Source organism: Dipodomys merriami, unplaced genomic scaffold (assembly GCF_024711535.1).
Source record: "Dipodomys merriami isolate MVZ:Mamm:240054 unplaced genomic scaffold, mDipMer1.0.p SCAF_25, whole genome shotgun sequence".
Taxonomy (NCBI): domain Eukaryota; kingdom Metazoa; phylum Chordata; class Mammalia; order Rodentia; family Heteromyidae; genus Dipodomys; species Dipodomys merriami.
Window position 1 is genome coordinate 15654838 of NW_027203937.1, and position 17176 is coordinate 15672013.

General features: G+C 49.0%; 1 protein-coding gene across 3 annotated transcripts in view; it reads left to right on the forward strand.

Annotated features, from left to right (window-relative positions):
• Positions 1-15144: 15144 nt before the first annotated feature.
• The window catches only part of Gdpd5 (glycerophosphodiester phosphodiesterase domain containing 5), an 84967-nt gene continuing 82935 nt past the window's right edge, over positions 15145-17176 (forward strand). For 2 of the 3 annotated variants that reach the window (XM_070034990.1, XM_070034992.1), the window contains exon 1: positions 15145-15858. The gene's annotated coding sequence lies outside the window, so the exon portion shown is untranslated. The remainder of the gene's footprint in view (positions 15859-17176) is intronic. The other variant, XM_070034991.1, reaches the window with a different exon arrangement.

Sequence of the window (17176 nt, forward strand, 5' to 3'; positions counted from 1 at the left end):
CCTAGAGCCTTCAGCCATCTGACATAGTGCCAGGGACACAAGCTCACTGACATACTGTAAATCTACATGTCCACATGGCCATGCGGTGTGCAGATTCAGCCACAGGCCCTTCATCCTGCAATGTCTATCTGTATAATTCTCTGCAATCCGAATGAAGAGCACATGGTCTGCATGCTGGTGCCTGATGTTTCCATGTTCAGGGGCACAGGCTTCCTGCTCCTCCCAGCTGCCCTCTCCCAGACCTCCTCTGGCAATGCCAGGGGGTGGATGTAGCTCCAGGCCTGCAGGAGGCATGCAGGGTGGGATAGTGGCTGTTGGATGCTACCCTTTCTTCCTTCCCTTCTTAACTATCCCAAGAGAAGGGCAGAAACAGCCTGGAACTGGGAGAAACAAGAAGCTGGTAGGGATTTCACCTTAGTACAAAAGAGCAGAGTGAAGAATCATGTGTAGTCTCTATTGCATATGCATGCTCATGGACACACACACATACACAAGCATGTACACGCACACGCACACGCACACATACATACTGTCTTTGGAAGGTCCTGGAGAAGCCAAAAACTATTCCTTGCAGGGACTGGGGCAGAACAGGATGGAAGGCCCATGTCTACTTGGGGACCGTGGAAGCACAGGGCATGCAGAGGCTTTGGGCCCCCTGGCTACCTCACTGCTGAGTTGGGGAAGGTGGGAGGCTGAGCCTGGAGAACTTCTGACCAGACCTGTCATTTCCTGTTTGCCCAGGCCTGCTGAGCAGACCAGAGAAGAGAATGGCACTCTAGCCCAGATTGAGATGATGGGGCCTAGACTCTGGCTGCAAGGCTGGGGAAAGCCTGGTGGTAGGTTGGTCAGGGAAGGTCCAGGAGGAGGATTCAGGAAGTCTCTTTGGTATCTGGGTTGGGCAAGTAGCTAGCAAATGGTCCTTTTTCTGAGGAAAGTATGAAGAGGACAATGGGGAAGGGAGATTTCCCTCCTCCATAGATTGGAGACACCCAGGAGGCTGGAGCAACTGAATACTTGGCCTGGAGGATAGAAGGCCAGTCTGGAGATGACAGTGCCAGAGAGCAATGGACTTTATAGATGGAATATATGGGTCAGAGCAAGTCCAGAGGGTAAGAAGAATGGAGGCTGGAAGAAGCAGGCCGACAGCAGAGAATGAGGAGATCTCCTGCCACCTCCAGAAAGTGAAACTGAGGCAGAAACAGCAGGGCTCTTGGTGGGAACAGGGCTGTGCAGGAAGGCCATGCTGGAGGTGATGGATCCGTGAGTAGCTTTCCTCTTTCCTCTTCCCTGACTGTGATGCTGAGGGAAGACTAGGCACATCAGCCCCACGGTGGGTAGGCTGGGCCAGCACAGGGGTCTGTACACTCGGCCAGGCCCCATTGGCTGTCAGGGCTGGAGCTGTGCAGAGACAGGCCAATGCTGATGCAACGTGGGCCTATCATTGCAAGCCTTGCAAGGAGATGCAGCTGTGCTGGCTACTGCCAGCGGTTCCAGATGGGGGAGGGAGGGACTGGCTCTCCAGACGGGAGGAGGGTTCTCAAGGCAGGCTGGCTCCCAGGACTGGGACTGTAGCCCAGCCAGGCCCAAAGGCTGTCTGTTCTGGGTCTGCTCTGACTCAGGAGGCAAACATGCCTTTCATGGAAGTACCCAGCCCCTGAGCTCCATGTGTGTGCGTGTGTGTGTGTGTGTGTGTGTGTGTGTGTGTGTGTGTGTGTGTGTGTGTGTGTGTGTGTGTGTCCCACAGCTGATTCTATACTACAGCTGTTCCTCACCTCCTATAGCCAGATGGGGAGACAGAGAAAGAGAAGAGAATAAAGCCCACCATTCCTAGGTTCCATTGTGCCCACTTTGTGTGTGTGTATGTGTGTGTGTGTGTGTGTGTGTGTGTGAGAGAGAGAGAGAGAGAGAGAGAGAGAGAGAGAGAGAGAGAGAGAGAGAGAGACAGACAGACAGACAGAGACAGAGACAGAGAGAGAAAGAGAGAGAGATCCTGATCTTTCTGAGACTTGGATTTCTCATCATTTCAGTTGGGAAAAAGAGCTCTAAGGCTAAGAGATCAGAGGGAAAGAGTTTCACAGAGGGCATAGCAGACTCTGAGCTCCTAAAGCAAGCATAGGAGAAAGGCAACTAGCGTTTGGTGTACTAGCAGTTTGCCTTTTTTGGTCGGTCATGGGGCTTGAACTCAGGGCCTAGGTGCTGTCCCTGAGCCACAGCTCCACTTTCTTTCTTTCTTTCTTTCTTTCTTTCTTTCTTTCTTTCTTTCTTTCTTTCTTTCTTTCTTTCTTTCTTTCTTTCTTTCTTTCTTTCTTTATGTTTAATTGGAGATAAGAGACTCACAGACTTTCCTATCTGGGCTGGCTTCAAACCTTGATCCTCAGCTCTCAGCCTCCTAAGTAGCTAAGATTGTAGGCAAGAGCTACCAGTGCCCAGCAAATGAGCAGTTCTTATTCACCACCACTTCCCATGGCTATGCTGTAAGGAAGGCATTCTGAAGCTGGGGAAACTGAGCTCTTAGCAGCCTGGGAATGACAAACCAGCCCTGGGCTGGGAACATGGAGACAAACTCAACACTCTCCGTGCTTAGGCCTGTGACTAAGGCCAGGGAGCAAAGGACTACATAGTCCAGATGTATCTGAGCCAGTGGGAGTGTGAGGGTCAGAGAAGACTTCCTGTATGAAGTTGCCTGAGGCTGAAAAGCTCAAACTTAAGGGAGACCTTCAGAATACAACTAAAGAGAACACTCCAAATCTCAGAAGTTGTTAGTATTATCCCCACCTTTGGTCCTCAGCTCCACCTAGACCTGAACTTCTCCCTGCCCTGAAGTTCCTGCCCTAAAGCTGGCCACTCCCTCCCAGACCCATCTGCGCAGGCATTTTACCTCACTTCCACCCTTACTTCCCCAAGACCTACCCGCAATTTGGATGGGGCCAGATGCCATGTGTTCCCTCTTCCGGGGAGCTATGGCCCCTTTAATAAACCTTACAATAATGTGCCTGCCTGCCTCTGCGTGGTCCCCTGGGAGAGTCCTGAAGGCTCCTTTCAGAAGTCATGGTCAATAATATTTTCATGCAATAGTATAAAAACATCAAAACCAATGCTGAGATCTGAGGATCATGATTCAAAGCCAGCCCAGGCAGAAAAATCTGTGAGACTCTTACCTCCAATTAACCATCAAAAAGCCAGAAGTGGAATTGTGGCTCAAGAGGTAGAGTACCAACTAAAAGTCTCAGCCCAGAAGACCACATGGACACTAAGTCACAGACAACAAAGTTTATTGTCAGCAAGTTGACAGGCTGACTGTCCTGGGTAGGGACAGCACTTGTCCTTGAACAAAGGGGTTTATATGGCTAGGGGGCTAGGGATGGAGAATTTCAGTACGGGTGGGGAGTACTCTGCAGTCTGGTTCATGTGAGACAGGGAGTTTGTAAGGTGTGTGAGAGCAAAGGGTTTTGTTGTGTGTGGGGGGTAAGGTTTATGGTTGTAGCTGCCTGTGTCACCCGATAAGATAAGCCCTGAATCAGCTAATTTCAGGGAAGAGCCTGTGTCACCAGATTTTGGGAGAGTCCATGCTTCACATAAGTGCCTAAGATAGTGGAGTGGCTCCTATGGTGCAGAAGATTAGGCTAACACCAACCTCGAGAGAAAAAATGCTAAAGGGAGAGAATCTAGGTGGAGTTCAAGCCCCAGTACACACACACACACACACACACACACACACACACACACACACACACACACACACAAATGTTAAGTAAAGGTAATGTCATATAGTTTGAATCTGAAATGTGTCCTGAAGGCTTGGTGGGAAGCTCATGGGCTTTTTGGAAATGATCAGATCCATTTCCAAAGATTGGCTCATTGAAATCATTGGGCTCTGACCTAATCAGTGGTTGATTTGTTGGCATTTTGGAAGGTGGTAGAAACTAGAAAGTAGGATCCTAGTTGAGGAAATAGGTCCCTGGAGATATGCCTTGTAGGATCTATCTTGTCCTTCTAACCGTTCTTGTGCTATCTCTTCCTCTCCCCCTCCCATTCCCTGTCTCCCTCCTCCTTCCTCCACCTCCTCTCTGCTTCCTGGCTGCCATGAGATGAGCACCTCTTCTCCCTCACACCTTCTGCTGTGAAGCTCTACCTTACCACAAAACCAGAGCAATGGGGCCATGCCACCATGACTGAAACCTCTGATATATGAGCCCACATAAATCTTTCCTCCCTTAACTTGCTTTCTCGGCATTCTGTCGCAGCAACAAGAAGCAGCTAGCACAGTCAGGCTCAGGACAGATTCCATGGCTATATAACCCCTGTGTCTTACATGTCTTACTGCTGCCATCTTGAATGCTTAATGATTTCTAAGTTCTGCAGTCCATCCTGGAAAGCTCAGTAAGCCAGAACTGTAGCAAACCAGATCAGAACCTGAAGCAAAAGGAAAATTAATAAGGATTTATCATTTTAAATTTAAGGATTCATTCACCATGGATCTTTTTTTCTCATGATTTTTAAAAAATATATTGAAGGAAGATATTATATACCTTAATTACGGAGGTATTGCATTTTTTTGTTTTTGTTGTATTGTTTGTTTGAGATAGGGTCTTGCTAAGTACCCAGGTTGGCCTTAAACATGTGATCATCTTGCTTCAGCCTCCTGAATTCTGGGATTAGGGGTATGAACTACCATCCTCAGCCATTACTGAGGTTTCCAGTCCCCTTTAAATTTGTACCTAAGGTGAATAGCTTGTGTAACTCCTGCTAGTACAAGCCCTAAGAGAAACTAGGAAAGGAATGGCATCTGAGCAACGGGAACAGCAAAGGTACAGGCCAAAGTCAGAGCAGCAAATAGAACTGGCATGTGAGACACTGGAAAGGCTTTGGGAAGCAGGCAGAGGCCTTCAAGTACCTCAGGTTCACGCTTGCTGGAAAGGTACCTGGATGTCTCCTGCCCTCCAAATCACTGTCCCAAGTCTCAGGACACGGTCATCTCCCTGCCACCCCCTGCCACTCCCTGCCTCTCTCCCTCCTTTTCAGCAGCTCAGAGAGCCCTTCCTTCCCCTCCGCTCCCTCCTTTCCCTCTTCTCTCCAGTCAACCGAAGTTCCTCCTCAGTGTGATGTGACAGAGAATTTCAAGCTCTTTCATTACCCAACATGCACTAGGCTGGAACGGAAGTGACCAGTACCAGGCATTTTCCTTCTTTGGCTTCATTCAGGGAGAAAGGAAACCAACCAAGAAAGAAACATGGTCATTTCATGGGTTTCCAAGAAGCAGGCAGGTGGCAGAGGTCAGGGAAGACCATTCACACCAGCACTTGAGATCTGCATAGACAGACTGAGCAGCTTAAAACAACACACACCTCTTCTCTCATAGTTCTGAAGATCAGAATGGTAAAATGGGTTGGCAGTTCCTCTTGGAAGCTCAGTGGCAAATCTGTCCTCTCCAACGTCTGGGGGCTGTGGTTGCTTGACTTGGGGAAACTGCTTCTATTTCCAAGCCAACAGCTCAGCTCCCAACCTCTGTTCTTTCTGACTTTGTTTTCCCTCAGGACATCTCCTCCAGTGCTCTGCCCTGGTCTCTCTCTTGTAAAGACCCTTCTCGTTATATTTGGCTTCCAGTAAAATTCTTGTATTGCAAGAGCTAAAAGTTAATTATACCTGCCATTTACCAGGCTAACAAACGAATTCCCAGGCTCCAGAGACCAGGAGTTGGACATTTTTGGGAGCCATTGTTATTCTCACTAAAGATGTCTATTCCAGCCAAGTGCCAGTGGCTGACACCTCTAATCCTTGCTACTCCCAAAGACTGCGAACTGAGGGTCACAGTTCAAAGATAGCACAGGCAGGAAGTCCATGAGACTCTTATTTCCAATTGCCCATCAGAAGCTGAAAGTGGAGCTATGGCTCAAGTGGAATCAAAAAGCCCTGAGCAAAAAAGCTCAGGGACAGTGCCCAAGCGCTGAGTTCTAGCCTCACTACCAGCACCAAAAAACAAAAACAAAAACAAAAGGTCACTTTAGACTAACTGAGCATTGCTCACAAAGAAGCTACAGGTGCCAAGGTACCCAGTCTGGAGACTGGAGTGATAGAAGCATGATCTAGAAAGCAATAAGAAGGCCAGTCTTCTAGAAAGCCAAGCTGCAGAATACATGATTTTAATGAGTCACCTCTACAGACAACAAAGTGAGCTCCTAGAGCTCTGAGCATCAAGAAAAGCCTCCAGGACATTCAAGGAGGCTCAAGGTCATCTCCTCCATTCCTAGCTTCCAGCCATCAGGCTTCAAGCAAGAGCCCTGGGTGCTTGTTGAAGGGCCCTACCAGGGAGCTCACCTGGGCCCAGGGGCCTGCCCTTGGTACCTGAGTATAATCCTGCTCTATCTTCCCTGATGAAGGCCAAGATTGTGCGGCTGAGGGAGGAAAACTGGAGCTGGGGTGGAGGCAGAAGTCATCAATGGCTATACTGTTCACTGTGGGCTGTGGTAGGGAGGGTGCCAGGGTCTGCTGAATGTGGCGTCTGTGTTCCACAGGTCAGGATGCCCAGGGCAGTGGTGCTTTCAGCAGATGCCTTCCAGGCCACACTCTACCTCCACCTCTGCCCAGACCCTGATAATTGGGTTGCTTGGCATCTCTCAGGGACCACAGTGGTAAGTGGATGGCTCACTGTGCTACAGCAGTCTTCCTTGTTAGGAGGGACATTCTCCAGATGAGCCAGGATCTGTCTTCACCACCAGCACCAGCCCAGGGCTGGGCTCACAGGAGCTATTCCACTGATGCCTGTGATGCATACATGAGTGGATGGATGGATGGATAGATGGGTAGACATATGGATGGATAGATGGATGGATGGATGGGTAGAAGATGCCATCACTCTTCACCTGGTCACCTCTTCCCAACTACTGTATTGCCTGCTCGCTGGTCTCCCTGGCCACCCCCCCAATCTCCCTGTCCCTTGGACACTGTTGCCAAAAAATTAGTCGAATACAATCAGCTAGTTAAAGTTTCCTGGGGCCAAGCACCAGTGGCTCACACTTATAATCCTAACTACCCAGAAGCTGAGATCTGAGGATTGTGGTTCAAAGCCAGCCTAGGTGGGAAATTCTGTGAGACTCTTATCTCCAATTAATCACAGAAAAAGACAGACGTAGCACTGTGGCTGAAGTGGTAAAGTGCTAGCCTTGAGCAAAAAGGTGCTCAGGAACAGCATTCAGGTCTAGCGTTCAAGGCCTAGGACTCGGGGTGGGTAAGGGGGAGTGGGGGGAGGGGGGGAGAATGGAGGGGAGGAGCCTTCTGGGACTTGGTGGCTCACACGTTATGAAGGCTGAGATTCCAGGTACAAAAAAAGTTCAAGCTGGAACTTGGTGGCCCATGCCTGTGATTCATGTTTGATTATGGCTCAGATGCATGTAAGGGGGGAGGAGGGTGTGAGACTCTATACTAAAAATAAGCACTAAGTAACAGGACTGAAGGTATGGCATAGGGGCATAGCATCAGCCTAGGAATCAGTACTAAAAAACCAAAAAAGCCTCCTCTTGAAAGCCTCCCTAGGTTTCCTGCAGCCTTCAGGGTCTAGCTCCAGCTCCCAACCCAGCTCCACAGTCTTTCTTGATTCTGAGCTTTCTACCCACCAGTTCTCTCCTCTCCTTGGAGCACACAGGGGGCTTCCAGCCAGTGTGCCTTGTTTGTGAATCATGCCTAGAATGGCTTTCCTGATCATCCTCCCCTCTTCCTGACAATTCCTAGATATGGTTCCTTCAGGAAGCTTCCCAACCACACCTCTGCACTAGTCCTAACGTCCAGTTAACACATCGGTCTCCCTTTCCACACACTGAACCACCCCAGGGCAAGGATTGAGTCTGACCCTTGTGTTTCTCATCCTCAGGGCTCTGAGTACGGTCATTCAAGGAGCCAAAGTTCAGTCCAAGTGAAAGCCCAGCCTCAAGACAGTGGGCGGGGCCTGAAGCCTGACCAGTTGCATTTCTGCCCTCTGGTGGCTATTTGCTGTCACTACACTTTCCCTCTGCTTTCCTGTCCTAAATCCCTTACAGCATGATTGAATCCTACAGCAGTAAATGATTCTGAGGGGTCCTGGGAGCAAAATCGTCAGTTACCATCTTGGAACTTGTTAGAGATGAACATCATTGGGTCATATCATAGACAGAGGAATCAGAAACTCTGTGGGGGAGGGGGATCTAGCCATCTGGGTGTTAGCAGTCCTCTAAGTACAGTTTGAGAATCATTTTCCTAGAACCCAGAGCCTGCCCCAGAGCCTTAGTCCCAGGTATGGAGGAGACTATACAAGAAAACATAGATTGTCCAGTAATTTTGAATTTCAGATAAGCAGTGAAAAAGATTTTATTGCAAATATTGTGTGAGACACAAAGTAAAAATAAAACCAAACAACTGTTGTTGTTTATCTGAATTTCAACTTTAAGTCTACATCCTAGTTCCTTTCTAAAAATGTGTTGACTCTATGCAAAAGACTCTTCTCTTGGTTTAATTCTTTGCCATCACCTTAGTGAAATTCATAGTCATTTTTTGATATGTATGACAGTACTGAAGCTTGAATTTAGGATCTTGCTCTTTCGCTTAGCTTTTTCACTCAAGGCTGGTGCTCTACCACTTGAGCCAGCCAGCCTTCACTTGTGGCTTTTTCTAGTTACTTGGAGCTAAGAGTCTCACAGACTTTCCTGCCCAGGCTGGCTTCCAACCACAGATTCTCAGATCTCAGCCTATTGAGTAGATAGGATTAAATTCATATTTTTTTAATTTTTTTATTGTAAAGATACTATACAGAGGGTTACAGTTACATGTGTAATGAGTACACTTCCTACTGAGCATTGTTACCCCCTCCATTGTTTTCCCCCTACCATCCTTTTCCTTCACTACCTTCCCTGAGTTTCTTTTTTTTAAATTGTGATTAAGTGATTACATAATTTCCCAAATTTCACAGTATTGTGGAATAATGATGTTCATTTAAAGTCACAAGTTCATTCTAACTTTCCTGGAGCAAATTGTCTATCACAGTCTATAACATATAACGGTGTACACATATATACCATACATGTGATCAGCAGCATGGGGTTATTTAGTAGTGGTTCGACCAGATGAGTGGGAGTTCTTTGTTTCTTAAGTCCTGTTAGTTTTGTCGTATCACCTAACATTTTAAATTCATAATATTTGTTTAAGCTGTGAACCTTGCATTTTAATTTTGTGCCAGGTCCTGAAAAATGTAGCCAGTCCTAAGAAGGTCTTGTCCAATGCTTTACTTGGATAATTTGGGGCATTTGAGCTCAACTGCAGGATGGATGGGCCTATAGCTCTTGGGTCTCCAAGTTTCCCCAGCTTTGGAGGGTTGGGCCTCACCTTCATCCCTCCATATGGATTGCAGTAGCTTCTCTCTCCTGTCATCTGGCTGCCCCTCTTCCTGCCCTTCTATCCCACCTTCTACACAGGAAACAACCTCTTCAATGCCTGGGTTGGGGTGCTATGGGCAGGATCTGCCTGCAGCCTTGTGTGAGGAGCTGTGCCAGCCCCAGTGAATGTCCAGCTGGGGAGAACTGCTGCCAGGAAGGCAACAAAAGGCAATGTGGAAGAGCAGCTGTGGAAGAATCTATTGAGCTTCTCCTCATACCCAAAACCAACCTGCACAGTGGGAACAGGGAAAGAAAGAAGCAGATGGAACCTGCCTTTCCCAGGGCCTGCCAACTTTCATCCCAGGTTTATGCCCCAATCACAAATTAGAGGGAAGAGGCTCTTGATGTTGCAGAAGCTAGCAGGAAGTCCTTCTCTCTTCCTCAAAGGTTTGATTCAAAATGACATTGGGGAGAGAGGGTAGAGCACCAATGAAACAAGATCAGCGACCATTACTGTGTATGACTCGTGTATGATTCAAATCATCCTCAGTTCTAATATGTGTATTTAACCAATCCTGGAAGCTAACTTATACAAGAACTAATTAACTCAAGAAAAGCAACTAATTTTTATTGGTTATTAAAAGTTTTTAAAGTTTATTGATTTTTTAAAATGTGTCCTTAGAGGTGTTGGTATAAGAATGAATAATACTTTTTATACTTTTTAGACAAAGGACAGTATATTTGTAAAGGAATGACAGGAAAAATAGATATTTGGACTAGGTTAGTGTGTCAGTTTTCCAACACTATAACATAGACCTGAAGTGATTAACTTTTAAAGAGAAAAGGTTTGTTTGGGTTCATAGTATTGGAAGTTCTAGTCCATAATTGGTTGCTCACTTATTTTTTTCCATCCATCCTTCCTTCCTTCTTCCCTCCCTCCCTTCCTCCCTCCCTCCCTCCCTCCCTTCCTTCCTTCCTTCCTTCTTTCCTTCTTTCCTTCCTTCTATGTAGAAACTGGGACTTGAAAACAGCTCTACTTGCAGTGTTTTGCTAGTATCAATAGGAGATAAGGGTCTCATGGACTTCCCTGTTCATTTCAAATCTTAATCTTCATATCTCAGCCTCCTGAGTAGCTAAGATTACAGGTATAAGCTGGAGATGGAACCCAGGTCTCAGCATGCTAAGCACCTACTCCATCACTGAACCTCATATTTTTTGATATCCTGTGGGATTCTATGGGGACTATTATAAAGCATTTCAGCCACTCCATATAAAGTACTGTGACTGTGCACTGTGCAATTATTTGAACTGAACTCAACTAGCCACTTCTTCATGGAACATTCAGTTGAAAGAAATACTGATAGATGAATTATGGCTATGAGGACTTGTGTGTCTGTCAGACATCTTCTCAAAAAATGAATACAATAGCTGGGGCGCGCCCGTCTGTAATCTTGGTTATTCAGGAGGCTGAGATCTGTGAATTGTAGTTCGAAGCCATCCAGGGCAGAAAAATTCATGAGACTCTTATCTCCAATTAACCACCAAAAATATTGGAAGTGGAGCTGTGGCTCAAATGGTAGAGCATTAGCACTGAGCAAAAATGTTCAAGGACAGCACCCAGGCCCTGAGTTCAAGCTCTAGGACTGGCATGTGTACACATACACACACATATACACATGCACATGCACACACACACACACACACACACACACACAGAATAAAATACCACTCTCATGTTACCAGCAAATTAGTAGCATTTACTGCTAATAATAAAATTCAAGCTTTCCAGTAAAAATTAGAATTTGGGAAAACTTAAATTTACCACCATGAGCTTAACAGCTTCCTAACACTTAAAAGATTTCTCGGGTGTGATCAGTGATGGTATTACTGAGTGGGGTGGGGTGCGCATGCATGCATGCATGAGTACTGGGGCTTAAATTCAAGGACTGGGTGTTTTCCTTTAGCTTCTTTACTCAAGGCTGTCACTCTAAGCATTTGAGCCACATCTCCACTTCCAGCATATTGCTGGTTAATTGGAGGTAAAAGTCTTTCAAATTTGTCTGCCTGGCAGGGCTTCAAACTATATTCCTAAGATCTCAACATCCTGAGTAGCTAGAGTTACAGATGTGAGCCACTGGTGCCCAGATCTGAATGTGATCCTCCATATTCTCTCTCTATTCTCTCTCTTTGTTTCTCTTTCTGTCTCTGTCTGCATCTCTCTCTCTCTCTCTCTCTCTCTCTCTCTCTCTCTCTCTCTCTCTCTCTCTATATATATATATATATATATATATATATATATATATATATATATATATTCCAGTTGCCAGAGGTTCATGCCTATAATCCTTGATACTCAGGAAGCAAAGATCTGGAGGATCACTGCTCAAACCATCCCCAAGCAGAAAACTCTATGAAACTTCATCTCCAATTAACCAGCAACATCTGGACTGGAGATGTGGCTCAAGCAGTAGAACACCAGCCATGTAAGCAATATACCAAGCCCCAATACTACCAAAGAAAAAATATATATACTGAAATTTGTCAATATCTTGAAGAGTTGTCTACATTTTCCCCAGTAGAACAATATGCAATATTATAACATTATTCTTGTGTAAAAGATACATTCTAAGCGCAGAAGCCTGATTTTAATGCATGAAAATTTCAGTGAAAGGGCTTCAGATTTTAACCTTCAAGAAACTATCCCTTGTCGAGTTTTTGCTGTTAGCAAAGCAGAACAGCAAAAGCCATTTGAAAAGGAAAAATATCTATTTTTACAGCTTAGATATACATTCATGACCTTCAAAACTTCCATCAAAACATGTTAGATTGGATGGGATTCCAAAGCTATGAAAATTGACCTATGTCCTGCTCTGATAAGCACTAAGAAAATTGTGAATGTGTGTAACAATATCACTCTACTTTGTGATTTTATTTTGATAATGTAGTTATCTTTCCTAAATGTCATTATGTTGATACTGTGCTTGTTTTTTTAATACATAAATATTTCAAATGTAGCCATTTTAAGTTACAATAATATAAATGACAACTAGATATAAACTATATAAGCAGAAGTTCTTTTCAGTAATTTTTATCATTTCAGTAATTTCAAGAATTTTTAGATGTGAAAGAGGGTCTTGACGCTAAAAGTTTTGAACTTAGTATTACTCCGCAGTAATAAGTCTTGAGCAGCAGGTGGCAGCACAGGCAGACAAATGAAGGCACTTGTTTTTGTAAAGATACTGAGCACCTGATGGGTGTAACCCTTATCCTGTACTAGGGATACAGAAGTAAAATTGATGTATGGGGCTAGTAGATCCTGAATTTGGCCCACTTAAATGAGTGTCCAAAGCACTGGTAAAAGTGCAGCTGGGAAATATGATCACCATTATTCCTACTGGGCAGCAGTGGAAAAGAAGGCTAGAGGATCCACAGAGAGAAATTGAGGGTTTCCAACCTTTCAACCTGGCTGGGGGTGTGGCTCAACTGGTAGAACACCTGCCTAGCAAGCACAAGGCCCTGACTTCAAACCTCAGTACCACAGAGACAGAGATACAGAAGATATTCTTTTTTTTTTGGGGGGGGGGTCTAGTCATGGGGCCTGAACTCTGGGCCTGGGCACTGTCCCTCAGCTCTTCAGCTCAAGGCTAGCGCTCTACCACTTGAGCCACAGCGCCACTTCCAGCTTTTTTCTTTTTGCTTATGTGGTGCTGAGGAATCGAACCCAGGGCCTCATGCATGCAAGGCAAGTGCTCGACCACTGAGCCACCTTCCCAGCCCCAGAAGATATTCTTGACCATTAAGTATGGTCAGGCATTCATAATGAGAAGAGGGGGCCAGTTACCATCCTTTATTAACTAACACAGACCTTTCCCAAAGCCACCTCCAATATTTCTTTCAAGTCAGAGGGGGCCACACAGAGTTTCCTCACCAGTCCCTGTTCCCTCTGAGAACCTCAGTCCCTCCTCTGTGCCAGGTCAGCCTTCTGACCCAGCTTCTAGCTTAAAGTCTCATTCTACCAACTTCCAGCTTAGAGTCTTCCAGGTTCTGCCAACACCTTTGCCTCTGACTCCTCTTCCCATGCTGGCCTTACCTGCAGCCCTTTGTCAGCTGTCCTGGTCACCAAGGGTTGTCCTGCTCCTCTTTTCTCACTCCACCCACCTCTGACCCAAAGTCACCCATGATCTCAGCCACCCAACACACAACCAGGACTTAGGTCCATTCATATCCTTCTTTTTTCCCATCCTGGGGCCACTTGAGTAGCTAGGATTACAGACATGAGCCACCTGTCTGGCTTTCATCTGAACTCTTAAAACAGCCCCACTCTGTCTTCCTGCCTTGGTCTCTCCTCCAAAGAGCAGCCAGGCCACTCCTGGCCTAAGCTCATTCTCCTTACCCAAACCCTCCAGAATACCCTCTGTCCTCTGTCCTTAGCATAACACCTGATGTGTGTGACATCTCCCTCCACGCATCTCCCAGCATGCACAGCCCGACCTTGGCCTGCCCATCATTGTCTCAGGATAATCTCTGCTGACCAGAATAGGCCAAGGGTCCCCAGAGGTGTTTCCCTGATTCCAAGTCCTTATTTTATCTGTTCCTCCATCATCTGATGTCGGCTGTCTGTCCAGTCCCCTCTGCTAAGCCACAGCATCATGGTATTTTATTTTATTTTATTTTTTCATGGATGAGAACCAGAGGTTCAGAGAGGTACAGCAACCTTTTAAAGTCATACAAAGTCTGGGAATTCGATAGTGATTGATGGGTAGAATCTTGGGCCAGCCGTAGGATCAGGGACTGGCACATGGCTCCTCTGTGCTTGGACCCCCTCATCATTATAATGGGACTGGAGTGAAGGCTTACAGAGGAGCTGTGCTGAGCGGTCCCAATTCCCCTAGCTTCCCAGGCCAATTAGTGGGTTTTACATTGCCCACCCACTGAAAATTCATTCATACATCAAGACTCTCCAGTGTCTGCTGAGTGCCAGGCCCTGCACAGGGCACAGGGGGGAGAGAGGGAGAGAAAGAAGCAGCAGCTCCCACACGAAGGCGCGGGTGTGGGCGTGGGGAGAGCCCACAGCCCGCAGACACATCACGATTCGTGGTGTGCTGTCCTCAGATACCTCGGCTCTCCATTTCGTCTTTTTGAAACTACCCTGCTTCTCCTTAGCGACGGACGCTAGGAAAAGGGAAGTGTGGAAGAGAGGTCCGCTCTTTTATTTTCAAAAACTTATTTTTCACCGCTTCCTAAAATCTGAACGTTTCCTAGCTCTCAACTCACGTCTGCGCACTGAGCCCTGGAAGGAGGGGAGGAGAGAGAAGAGGGCAACTAGGCACCATCATGGGGGCTGCACCGTGCCGAGGACCCACTTTGCCTCTACCCTGCCCAGGCCCACCACAGGCCTCACGCCTGAATCCCGGACAACCCAGCCCTTCCAGCCGGATCCCTTTGATGTCTCTTCTGGAGCTCAGATCTTTAAGAACCCCCAGCTCGCCTATTGTCTTCTGTCCAGCCGGACCTCTAGGCTCTACCCCGCCCGGTCCGAGGTAAGGTCCACGTTCCGCAGAGCTCCGCCCCCTATCCACTCTCTGATTGGCTCCTACTGCCCGACGGCTGGGGGCGGGGGGACTCACGATAGAGAGCAGGCGTGTGCTCCACCCTTGTCCGAAGCCTCAGGGGGGCGTGGTTTCCGACGGTTCCGCCTCCGTGGGCGTGGCCGAGCTCCCCGGCGCTTGGGCGTGGGGCGGCGCTCGCTCGGCTCACCTCGGCTGGGCTCGGCGGGCCTTCGGCCGCGGCTCCGGCGGGGGTGGGCGGCGAGGATGACAGCGGCGAGGGTGGCAGCGGCTGCGGCGCGGCGCTGAACGCCGCGAGCCTGAGCCGGGAAGAGGAGGAAGTGGAGCTGCGGCCGGGAGCTCTGGAGCCCGCCGCCGCGCTCTGGCAGAGCGAACCGCGTCCCGACCCGGGAAGACTTCACCGCGGGGCTCCAGCCGCCGCGCCTGCCCGCCGGCGCCAGCCCTGCCCTGCCCGTCCCGGCTCCGGTCCCGTGCCCGGACTCTCCCAACCCCGCGGTCCGGAGCGGACTGTCGAGACGCTCGAGTCTTGAGCCGGTGCGCCGGGGCTGGACGTCCCTTGGCCCCGCCGGCGGTGCAGGTTCGTTCCCAGCCTTTCTGTCTCTGTGCCCTCCTCCCCGGGGGGGGGGCGGTCAGCGCAAGGTGGCCCCGGGTCCCCGAGGGCAGAGCAGCCCGGACGCCCCCCCTGCTCGGGCTTCACGAGAACCGAACCTTCGGCGGCCTCGGACCGAACTGCTCGGAACTTGGAACCGAGCGAGCGCCGGGGAAGCCCCAGGCCGGGTCCATTGCCCCGTGAGAGGGTCTCAGGGCGGCCGGGGCGGCCAGAGCGAGCCACGGCGCCGATCTGCCGGCCGAAGCCGACCCCTTCCTCCGCCCTAAGCTGAGGACTCAGCGCTTGCCCCGGAGAGGACGCGGGGACTCTTCTTCCCCGTGGCCGGCGAGGGCAGAGGCTGCAGGTGAGAGCCCCGGATGCGCGGCGGGAGCGGGACCCAGCGCGACAGGGCCCCGGCCGGCCCAGGGCCCCAGGGCGTGGAGGGGTCCTTGAGAGGGGCTGAAACTGTCTCGGAGAGGGCGCGAACCAGGGGGAAGAGGGAGGGGGGAGAGCACTCCTTGAGCGCCCATTGTGTGCTGGTCCGTGCCCCACCCTTGCACAAATAGTCCCTCGTTTAAAGCTTAGGATACCTCCTGAGGTAGAAGGTGGTGTGTATCGTTACTGGCACTGGCCGCTGGGGAAACTGAGGCTTCACCGGGCTGAGGGGATGCTGCTCCCTTTCCCTCTTGGAGATCAGGCTGGAGAGGATAAAGAGGGAAAGAGTGCCGTCCTAACCTGGGAGGGAGAAGAAAGGAAGTGGGTAAACTGCCTGAGAGTGGCAAGGTGGGGCTACTGGGTCCAAACACTGATCTTGAGGCTGAGGAGGTGTCTTCCCCCTGCTTCTCACTCCTTGGGCTCTTCACCTCCCCTTCCGCACCCCCCACCCCCAAAAGAAGGTGATCCAGAGTTGAGGGCAGAGATGAGAAGCTTCCCAGTTCAAAGCTTCTCTCCCTGGGGCCCAGGATGGGGAGCGACTACCCGCTGTCCCTGTTGGCACCAGACTTCAGGGTCACCAAGACAAACTGGACTCGCTGAGATGCTGCTCATTGTTAGGGAACTTAACAGTGGGGGTCCCCAACTGGTGCCCTCCAGAAGTTGGAGGAGATGTGGCCCCTCAGCACTCACCCTGGCTCACCTCCTAAATACTAGTAATGGGGAAAATGAGGACTGCTCCCTGAGGGTGGCAATTGCCCCAGGTTCTAAAGCCACTAAGTAATTGAGTCAAAAGTAGCCTTGCAAAAACTTTCCCAACAGCCGTCAAAGTGTCCACTCCCCTCTATTTTCATCCTCTGGGTACAAGGCTGAGATTTTTCCCTGTCCCTAATGAGGTCAAGTGACCATGTATGCTGAGAGTGTGTGTCATTAGTACCAGAGCCTGAGACACACCTCCAGCCCCATAGTCTTTGGCCCAGATTAAAGGCCTGACCTCAATCTCTCTTGGACAGGGGAACCTGCAAGATCCCTCTAGTCCTGGAGGGGTGGGAAGGTTGATTCCAGGTCTTAAGACTGGGGCTGCCAGGGCTGGGGGCAGTGCCAGGTGTCTTAATTCCCAGGCAGGGGTTCCTTCTGCTGCCCTCTGAGGTGTTATGAAAGAGGCTGGCATGGATTCTGTGGGCATTTGTTTGGGTGGGGGGTGGGGGAAGGACATATGGCCTTGGTCTGGGCTCTGTGGCCTTGACTGG